Source organism: Falco cherrug, chromosome 2 (assembly GCF_023634085.1).
Source record: "Falco cherrug isolate bFalChe1 chromosome 2, bFalChe1.pri, whole genome shotgun sequence".
Lineage (NCBI taxonomy): Eukaryota > Metazoa > Chordata > Aves > Falconiformes > Falconidae > Falco > Falco cherrug.
In genome coordinates, this window is record NC_073698.1 from 11,958,340 (window position 1) to 11,968,711 (window position 10,372).

Sequence of the window (10,372 nt, forward strand, 5' to 3'; positions counted from 1 at the left end):
GAATCTAAAGGCCTAGGCGAGTTTAAAACTTTGACATTCCTGGCTGTGAGTTGTGTCAGAGGCTTGTAATGTATTTCCCACATTCCCCAAAGAGGAAGATAAATCACAATTCATGGGATTTTAAAAATGTGCCATGCACTGTAATCATAGAATAATTTTAGGCCAAAAAACAATGTGCATCAGTGTAGATGATAGATTTTTTTCACACAGACATCACTATTTATAACCCTGTCTCAAAGCAATGAATAACCCATTCAGAGTTAACACTGACTAGTGCAACAGATAGCTGTAGAGCACAGAAGTTACTAAACCACAAATATATGCTTCAGCCAGTAAATTTTAGAAAAAAAAAAAAGTAGGGAAATACCTTTGGAAGTAGTAATTTAAAAAAAAAATTTTTTTTTTTTGAGAAAGAAAGTGAGCATCGTTCTCTGTGCCTCAGTCCAGTGCCTCTGGCAGCTCCCTTTACCATTATCCCACCCTACATCCCATAAGCTCTTGAAGTCTCCGTGAAGTTAGTCCTGTGGAGAACTTGATGCAGGAAGAAACCCAAACAAAAGGAGAAGCTGGAGTGAGATGTACACTCTACAGGGTCTTACTTCATTTCCCTGAGACTTTCTCATGAGAAACAGATGAAGCACCTGAAAGTAAGTAACTCACAGTCTTGAATATCACTGCTATTCCTGCTAACTCTGTGGCCCCTACAGTCCATGAAACACCAGATTTCCAGTCCAAAGACCTGTAACAAATAGAGGTAAAACTGGACAAGGGATTATATGCCCATCTGTTTACCTCTTGAATTTTTGTAAGAAAGTCCTTTTTATTATGGCTTTCTTTTTCTAGGGTTTATGTGCTTTTGGCGGGACACAAGATGGAGAAGTGGCATATTGTATCTAGCTTCACAAAGAGCAAACATTTTCAAAAATTGACTTGTCAGAGGAAGTGGTAGACGGGCTTTCTAGGAGCTTCTGATTTTCTCCATCACAATTTTTCTGCCCTGATTTCCAAGCATCAGACTGAACGTGCCAGCTGTGATTCCACCAGAATCCATGAAACAGAAGCATCCAATGCAGCTGGCGCTTTGGCTTTTTCCTTCAGTTTACAGAGCACATATCTTTACAATGAGGAATAAGCCAGTCTTCTTAAAAAATATTAGTTATCCTGGCAGGAAAAAGGAGAGCAATTAAACAGCAATGCAAACATTTCCAAGAAGGTGAGAATAATGTTTAAGTGTCATTTTTATACTTGTGTCTGATGTTATTTGAAAAATACATATAGTATTTCTGTCAACATAACCTTGGAACAAAGACAAGAATGAGAAGAGCAGCCTCCGTTCCAGACCTTGCAATATGCCAAAAGAGTTTAACCAACACCACAGTAAATGATGCAGCCAGCAGGTGACATGTGGGTCCTGAGCTGGAGACAGAGCTGAGAAAAGTTCAAGCTCCTCTAGTTTACACCAAATAATGCTTTCCCCCAAAAGCTGACTAGGCTCTTAGGAAACATCTGCAAATATAAATGTCATTAAACCACTGACTTGCCTGCAGAGCAGCTGATTATCTTGCAGAAAATATTCTTTCTGTAACTATATGTCCTTTCTGTGCTTCTCTGTTTATTCTCTGAAATTCTTCTCATTCAGTTTCTTCTGTGGACACTTGCCTGAAAACAACTGTGACGTTGATGCCAAAAACTTGGCTCAGCCTCAGAAATGATAAACTTCGGGCTGCTTTCTATTTGCACAGCACACAGAAATTCAGAACAAACCATTTGTAGTGAAGGCAGACAAACCAAACCTGAAATCTGAAATATTTTCCCAAGCGACTGCATTGTTTTAAGAGCATGGCCTGCAACGAGAGTAAATCTGGTCTCATACATCGTTTCAGTGGTGGAGATTTCATCTCCAGCAGACAGCGTATGTGTGTCTCTCGGTTTGGCAACGGGAAGGAGGAGACTCCAAGGTCTCGTCGGAGCCAGTCCCACCACCATTACAGCCCCAATCCAAAATACATCGACTCGGCTCCCCCAGAGCCCCTCTCCGCGGTGGGCGCTCCGGGCCTGCCGTCCCAGTCACAGAGCCCCGTTGCTGCGGGCTCTGCTGCCATCAAGTGGGAACCGGCACAAACACGAAGGACCCGTCTCACGGAGCCGGGGGTGCCGGTGTATTTATGCCTCAGGTGTCGCCCAGAGGCCACGAGTATGGACGTCCCGCCACAGCCTCAGTCGCTGACGGCAAAGCTGTCTCCTCCACAATGTTGCACTGAGAGCTGTGCCTGAGGGCAACCGGTGAGGAGGTGTGCGCGTCTGTTCTGAGAAACGAGCATCACTCATCCTCGGAGAAGTGTTTGAGTCAGCAGGGTCACTTCTTATACACGTATATTTAAAACCATGTATGGATTGAGATGTCCCTCCAGCGTGTCAGGCAGTGGTGGGACAAAGGTAGGAGAGATGGGAGTTGAGGGTGACAGTGAGGGCCAGCGTAGTGCCTGTCCCGACATGGTGATGTCCCACAGTGCCAAGCCAGAAAAGCAGTGCAGGGAAAGGGACAGGGGACAGGGTCGGCCACAGCCCAGGGGTCAGACCACAGTGATGGGCAGGTCTCAGTTTGGGAGGAATTAAATTCACATTTCCCACCAACCTGAGCAAACAGCACAAGTACAGGCTGGTTCCAGTGATGCCTTCCCATCACCGCTGCTGAAGCTGAGTGCAGCAAAGTGTGCACAAGCACTGGGACCAGCAGAATGATGTGCTCCCCTTTGCTTCCTCTTCCTCTGGGAACACGTTTCTAGTACTTCAACTTTTTGGTGCAGAGGATGACTTCTCTGTACCATTCACAGCCCGTGGAGACGTGGCTGGCTGGCTCCTGTGTTAGTTACATTCACTTCACAGATGTGAATATGAAAATATGCCAAAGAACAAACCAGTAAAATAATTTCTGCCTTGTAGACTTTTGGTGCTGGTATGTATTGCGTTTAGCCACTGCTGAGGATGGGATTTCATTTTCAAAGACTGAAAATGGTGTAGGAATCTTTTCTAGACATGATCCGATGAGTGCAAGGAGAGCAGCAAACAGCAGATTATTCACTCCTCGTGCAGGAGAGATCCCATTTCCCTTTTGACACCAGGCTCAAGGCGGGGCAGCTCTCCAGCACAAATCACACTAACACCACCTGTGACCATCCAAGCACCCTAAAACGTTAGATCAGTTCAGATGTTCTCTCTCACAACGGTAAATCTGGAGGACAGCCCATCTCTCTGACAGCAGGTTTCTCCCGGGAGGCAAAGGCATTTTCTAGGGTTTTTTTCCCCAAGCCAATTTATGGAAACCACATCTGCAGACCAAACTACAGTTCCAAAAGTTTAGGATTAACATTTCCCACTGAGAGGCAGTTTGTTTTCAGTTTAGTATATATAATTGATACTGCAAAGCTCAACCTTTTTAGGAATGAAACTACTATATACTGGCTTTTCTGGTTTATGTTTACCCAGGATTCAGTCATCAAGGATTCAGTCCAGTATACAGATATATTTTAGCAAGATATTCATCCATGCCAGTTGGTATGATGTGTGGCAGTAGTGCTGTGATCTGTTGACACATTTAATGCTGCATTTGTAGCAAATGGGAGAACTGGACCCTCACACTTCCATAAAATGTGTGTAAGGCACAAAACAGTGACAGATTTCTGCTTTTTATCCCAGGCTAATGTATCATGTAAGTCTTTCATAAACTGATCCAGTTCCATCCTAAAAATACTCTTTTCTATTTATTCCCTTTACTGTCCATAAATTTGCTTCTCAGACAGTTAAAAATTTTGTGATTTCTTACCTAAATTCTTTCACATGAGGTGGTTTGGGATTTTTTGTCAATTTTGTCTTTCAGTTTATTCACTAAGTATTTTCTCCTTTCCTTGGCATGTCTGTCCTGATGCATTTATATGGAGCAGCTATATTTCTTGCTAACCTTTGGTTTGAAAGGTTCAACAAGCCAAAGGCTTACCAGATCTTTCAGCATTAGTAGTATCAAAACAGCTTGTGCTTCCTTGCATTGCACAAATCATGCATGACCAAGTAAAAGAATGGTAATTGAAAATAAGGACCAAAAATATTGAGAAAAAGAGAAGGCCACTCAGAGCCCTGTAAATAGGGCTGGGAACACGATAGATGTCTCTGTTCCACAGCCATACTGAAAAATCACAGTAGTAATTTGGTCTGAATCAAAATACAATATTTCTATTCAAATGTTTCTACAAAGCAAACTGGGATGAAGAGTTTTGGTTTAAGTGGAAATCTCTTATTCAGTCTTAAATTAAATGTTTAATGTGGTTGTCTTTTTGATCACTTGGGCTTTTTGTAGGCCTTGCACTCCACTTTCTTGTTTAGAAAAGAGGTCTTTTTTAGATGCCATTTGAGAGTTCAGAACTTTGTAGGTTTCAGGTAAAGAATGTCAAAACAAACACTTCAGCAATACAGGATATTTCATTTTGAAAATGTCAAAATGAAATGTTTTGACATTTCCACAACTTGTCCTCCTCTTTTGCAGCTTTAACTATTTATCAGATTCAACATGACCTCACAGTTTGCTTAACTGAAACGTCCCATTTTGGCAAAGTTACTAATTCTCAGAAAAGAAAACGGTCCATATCTACCTACTGGATCTGCCTCATCTTACTTTTCATCCTGCGAAAAAAGGTGGTTGATAGCGGTATCAGCAAAATGATGAGTAAAATGGAGATAGTGAACAGGATTCAGTTGTTATCTGCTTCTCCCAGTACAGAAGCTAAGAAATATCAAACATAGGTAGCATTTGATGAATGAAAACACTTTCACTGTAGAATTCCTTTGTACAGAGTATTATAGAAACTAAAAAGTTTACATGGGCTAGAGGGATAAATTTATGGGAAAGAAACTTTAGATGATGTCTAAAAACATAGACATTACCGCTGGCTCAGGAAGTCCCCAAGCTGCAAACTGTTGAAGGCTAGAATAGTATTTTGACAAACAATTGGCGTGTGCTTTCTCTGCTCCCTGCAGATGTACTTCTGGAAATTTTCTGAGGAAGGATACTGAGCTAGACAGACCCTTGATCTGACCCACTCATCTGTTCTGAAGCATGTTAGTTCAAATAACGTGAAGAAACAGAATGAAAGAACCCAGCTTGACCGCTCTGCCTGTTGAGCACAGCTGTGTTTCAATGGTACAAGCCCTATTAAAAATGTCACATTTGATGTCTACAATGCTCTTCTAAGTTTCTACCGAACAGTGAGCAGCTGCCCTTCTGAGAGGCTTTAACAACCCAGATATTATCTGTTTTATTTCCATATTGGTAAGCTTATGATAGCTTGTCCTATGAAACTGTTTATTGTACCATACTAGTCTACTTTATTTCTTCTTGTCTTATATAGGGATTCAAATCTGTTGAAAACACCAGTGTCAATAAATAAGCAGTAGGCAACTTGCTAAGATCTTAAAGCAGAGAAGTGAAGTGGAAAGGGGAAAACCCGACATAACTCCATTTAGACTTTAATAGCTTTAAGCCCATCAAACACCAATACTTTATATTTTCCTTCACTCTGCCTAAACATTTAGCACAGCATGGGGATGAAACTGCTCCTCAAATCCAGCTCTGCCCACTCAGTGCTGATTTCATCACATCCTTTACAGAATGGGCTAGCAGCATTATTCTGCTTTCTCTTCTAAAATGAGCAGGGAGAAAATTAAACTGATTAAACTTTTTTTGAAGCCTCAGTTCTTTAGTTGGATTCTTAAGCATCATGATGACTTGAGTGTTCATCTCTGTTTGTATATGTATAAAAAAATTAAAAGAGACATCAAGTGAGGCTGTTGATCTCATTGAATATGTAGCCTTGAAAAAGTACTTGAAACCCTGCTTTGTACTACATAAGCACCATGTGGAAATCACTGTCAGTGGAGTCAAAGAGCCAGTGCATGGAGCACTGCAAGAAAAGCCGGGCTAAGGAAGAAAAAGTCCTGGTTTTGTAACACCTGTAACAGCTTTTTCATTAATTATTACTCAGAAGCGTAAAATTTTTTTTGCTGCTTTCAGAAGCGTAGTGTCTTCCCAAAGAAAAAAATGGTAATGCTACAGTAAGTATAGGTATAAAAGTCAAAGATGTTCTCAAACCTTGGCTCATGGATCACTTGCTAGAAGTCTGTAGAAGTACAAAAGTACAGTTGGTACCTTCTTCTGATTCCCAGCTGCACTAAAACCCACAAATATTCAACGTTGTCAAAATATTTTCTCTGTCAGCAGCTGCTGATTTTGTTACTGGATTGGTGCAATACTGTAATTGGGAGATTTTTGTCCATGGTGGTAAAGGGGGTAGCACAGTTCACAAAAGATTACATGAATTACACACCAAAAAGCAGGGTAATGTTGCAAAAGAAACATTATGCAATGACTCATTGCTTAAGGACTGTGTTAATTAAATATTAATCAAGGCCTGAAGTATCATATTGAGAGCTACTGAGCTCACTTAAATTTGTGACCCCAATTGCAGCTACAAAACACTTGGAAATGTGCCCAATGAGACACAAAACACACTGCTGAAGTACTTGGGCATAGCTCTTCAACTCAATGCATGCTACTGCATGAAGGCAGGGGAAATGAGGAAGAAAAACCAGGCTGGAGAAAAACAGTGGGGAATGCCATGCAGCCATAAGCATTCATGCCACAGAAGGACGCTACCGTTAGAGGAATAGTGAGAGGCAGGGAGGTGTGGAGAAGAGAGGTGGCCACTGTTAGTAAGGAAGGTGCCAAGGAAGGGGGCAGCCAAGAGAAACGGTGGGCTCAGGATGAAGGAAGCCCGCCACTGCCCTGCACTGCTTCAGTCTACCCTTGCCTCTGCCCTAGTGCTCCCCTGCAGTGCCAGCCATGTAGCCTGGACATCCTCAGTGAAGTTGGGATTTGCTTTCATCCTGAAGAAGAGGTTTAAAATGTCAGGTGTTAAAGCAGCAACTGGGAAGCCGATGCTGGTAGTGACTCTGGAGGGTCGCAGTGATGCAGCAGTGACTTCTAGGTGGGCGTTCAGAAAGTCCCACCTGGGTCCCTTGTTTCACAGGTGAAGGTCCCTTGTTTCATCTCTGTTCCTCAATTCTCATTTTGTAAAATCAGAATAACTCCCTTCCATCCTAAAGAATTCTGTGACAGTAAATACATGCCTGGGTATTCTAAAATGACTGGATGAATGAAGCAGTATAAAAAGCCACATGGAAAACCTCAAAAGGGAATTAATAATTTTTGTCTTCAGAGAGGGTTTTTAAACTTTTACAGCAAAAAGGAATAGAAGTCATTCACTAAATCAAGGAAAAGCTTATGATGAAAGAGGTGCTGCAGACAAAGAAAAAGTATTTGATAATGCATGTGATAATTAAAAACTATGTAATAATGCAGGTGGGCAAGAAGTCTGATGTAAGATTGTGCTGTGTTTCATTTTTTAGTGCTAGTTTTGCAATTTTAATAACATTCAGTTACTTCTGACTGGGCAACATACATCAGAGATCACTAAATGAGAGAGCATTCACTCCTTAATTGATCTAAAATATGCAGTAGGTCTTTGCATACAGTAAGTTGCACAGTTTTGAAAGTACCTTTTTGTTAAGGTACTAAGAAATACTTTGGAGATTTGAATCTCAGTAAGCATATCAGGCATTGAAATTGCTGGTTGCTTCATAGTAACTTTGTGCACCAGGTAGCTCCCACGTACAACAGTAGGGCTGATGAATCCATCTAAGTTTTGCTCATATGTGTACGTACATATACAGACACACACACACATACACGCACTTGTACACACACTCACACACACACACACCCCGCCTCTCTCATTGTAACTTTCCCTTTGCCTGTGTCCCTCTCATTGAGGGCATTTCTGAGTTTCAGAAGAACCTCAGATAAGTTCTCCTGCACCATATTTCTCTTTAAAAATGTTTTCCTTTGCCATTTCCCCCCAGTTTGGTGGCCTCTGTACATTTGGCCAGAGGGCACCCTCTGTCACCTCCTTCAGATTGTTGGTGAAGATGCTAAATGGGACAGGTCCCAGGACAGACCCATGCAGCATTGCACTTGTTAATGGCCTCCAAGGGTAGAGTGTGACCCATTAAACACGGCCCTTCAAGCCCTATCATGCAACCAGTTTTTACTACTTAGTTGTATCCCATCCAGATCATAGAGCTCTAACTTGAATCATGCTTGTTTTATACATTTTCCTGTACACAGGCCTAAGTAAGTAATATCAACATCTTGTGTAACAAAGGTGCATCTAGGTGTATATAGGAATTTATGTTCTCCTAGGAGACAAAGTTGCACCCTAAAAAATGTCTTTATGATAACAGCAGGTAATCTTACTAATGTGATGACTGTGAGAACACTGCAAGACAGAAAAAATCCAGGTTCACATGGCACAAGAACACAAGAGGATGACGGTCATTAGCAGAGACGTTGAAAGAAAAGAAGATGACTTAGAGAAAAGACAGTGAATGCTAATTCTCTGCTGCCCATCATTATTTCAGGGAAACTGGACTCTTTCCAAAGCCAGGCACTTTGTGCATTGCTATGCAGCAATGAAAGAGCCATTTGGGGTCAGCAGTAACTGTAAAATAAATGGACAGCAAAGGAGTCCCTCATTACTCAGCTTGACTGGAGACAGAAGAATATTTGATGACTGCTTTTCTATTCTGTCCCTGAAGCTGACCACAATTAAGCCAAGCCAAAATGATAATGGCTAATGGGATGCCACTGAGATTCAAATGTTATGTAGAATCCCGTGGGTATGTGAAGTCAGAGCCAGTAACACGTTTCTGTAGTCTAATTAAAAACAATAATGGAAATTTAATGAACACTGTGTTAGTGCAATGGGAGAAATTTGTATTTAAAAAAAATGTCCTAACAAGAGAAGATGGAACATTTGCGAGAGCTGAAAAAAAGCCTAGCTGACCAAAGGATCAAAAGGTCAAACATATTTCACTATTGCTTTTAGTTTCCTGTAGGAATTACAAACAGAAGGATCTCTGAGAAACTTGGTGAAAGAAAAATCGCTTTAGCAGCACCTGAAACTATAGTGGGCAAAGGTATTTCAATGGCATTCATTGTAGCCTGAAAGAAGAAATCGCTCACTTCTCTGGGTGAAACGTATTAACCTCTAACAGGCAGTGAGTCAATAAAAATGATTTAAGACTTCTTTCTGGCCTTAAACTCTGTGAATCTATGAATACCAGATGACACCCGTGCAAAGCCAACTGCTTGTCATTCATACCATGATCTTCTTTATGTTTCCTGAAGTATTAAAAGGACAATGTTCTTCTCTATCTGCCCACTCGCACATCTTAAAAGAGTTTGTAATCATATGCCAGAGACTTTGTGAGTTGTTGCTACCCTCTGGATGACCTGCTTGGAAGCTGTGCACTTGGGATACGTGCGCAGAATTGCAGCTGTGCTACTACCAGCGCACGATAAAAGTGGAAATATGACTAAGACGTGGTTCTTTTATTTTTACCAAATCCTTCTCTCCAACCTATGGATATCTCACAAATCCCACAGCTCTCACAGCTCTGTCAGGACATAAACAGCAACAGCGACTGCAGAATGCAAGTCCTGGTTTTACTCCCATCACAAGACACAGAAGAAGGCAAGGGCATCTTCAAATGAAACAATTCCTTTAGTCATGAAGTTTTGAGCACATACTAACCTGAAAAGATCTTACCATGAGGTAAGAAGCAAAATGGAAGTGCCTCTTAGGGAAGATGTAGGAGAAGGAACGGCTTTCCAAAAGCCAAGATGGATGGGAAGCGTGACAGGCAGAGAGAGGGGAGGTTGTTGGGAAGTCACCTCTCGATGCTCAGGTATCAGCATTAAGGAAAGCACCCCAGGTCTCTTCCTGACTTCAGAAATCACCTGCCTTCCTGGAGAGACAAGAGGGAGTTTATTGCTCTTCTGCAAGCCCTGATCAGAGGACTCCACACCTTGTGTGATTCCAAGGACTTTCCCTTTGCACTTCTGCTGCTTTTCCCTCACAACACTGCAGTCTGCCTGTCACTTTTCTGTGCATCTGTGCACCTTCATACCTCGAGGGTGCTGAGGCAGAGTTTTGTATTGTATCACTATCCAAAATGCTGTCACCCTCCCAGCTTTGCACTCCTGGTTCTGGACCACAGCCATGGCGGTTGTGTTGAATTTCTTACGAGAAGCAATTGCTACCACTGCGCGAACCATACTTTTTGGCTTTCTCTCTTTCTTCACCATTTGTTTTGTAGCTTTTAGTGTATAACATTATGTTAGGGAACATGTAGTGCCTAGTAGCTGCCAATAGGAGATAACAGTGGTTTAGGTAGCCAGCCAGCACTGCCCAGTAATACATTT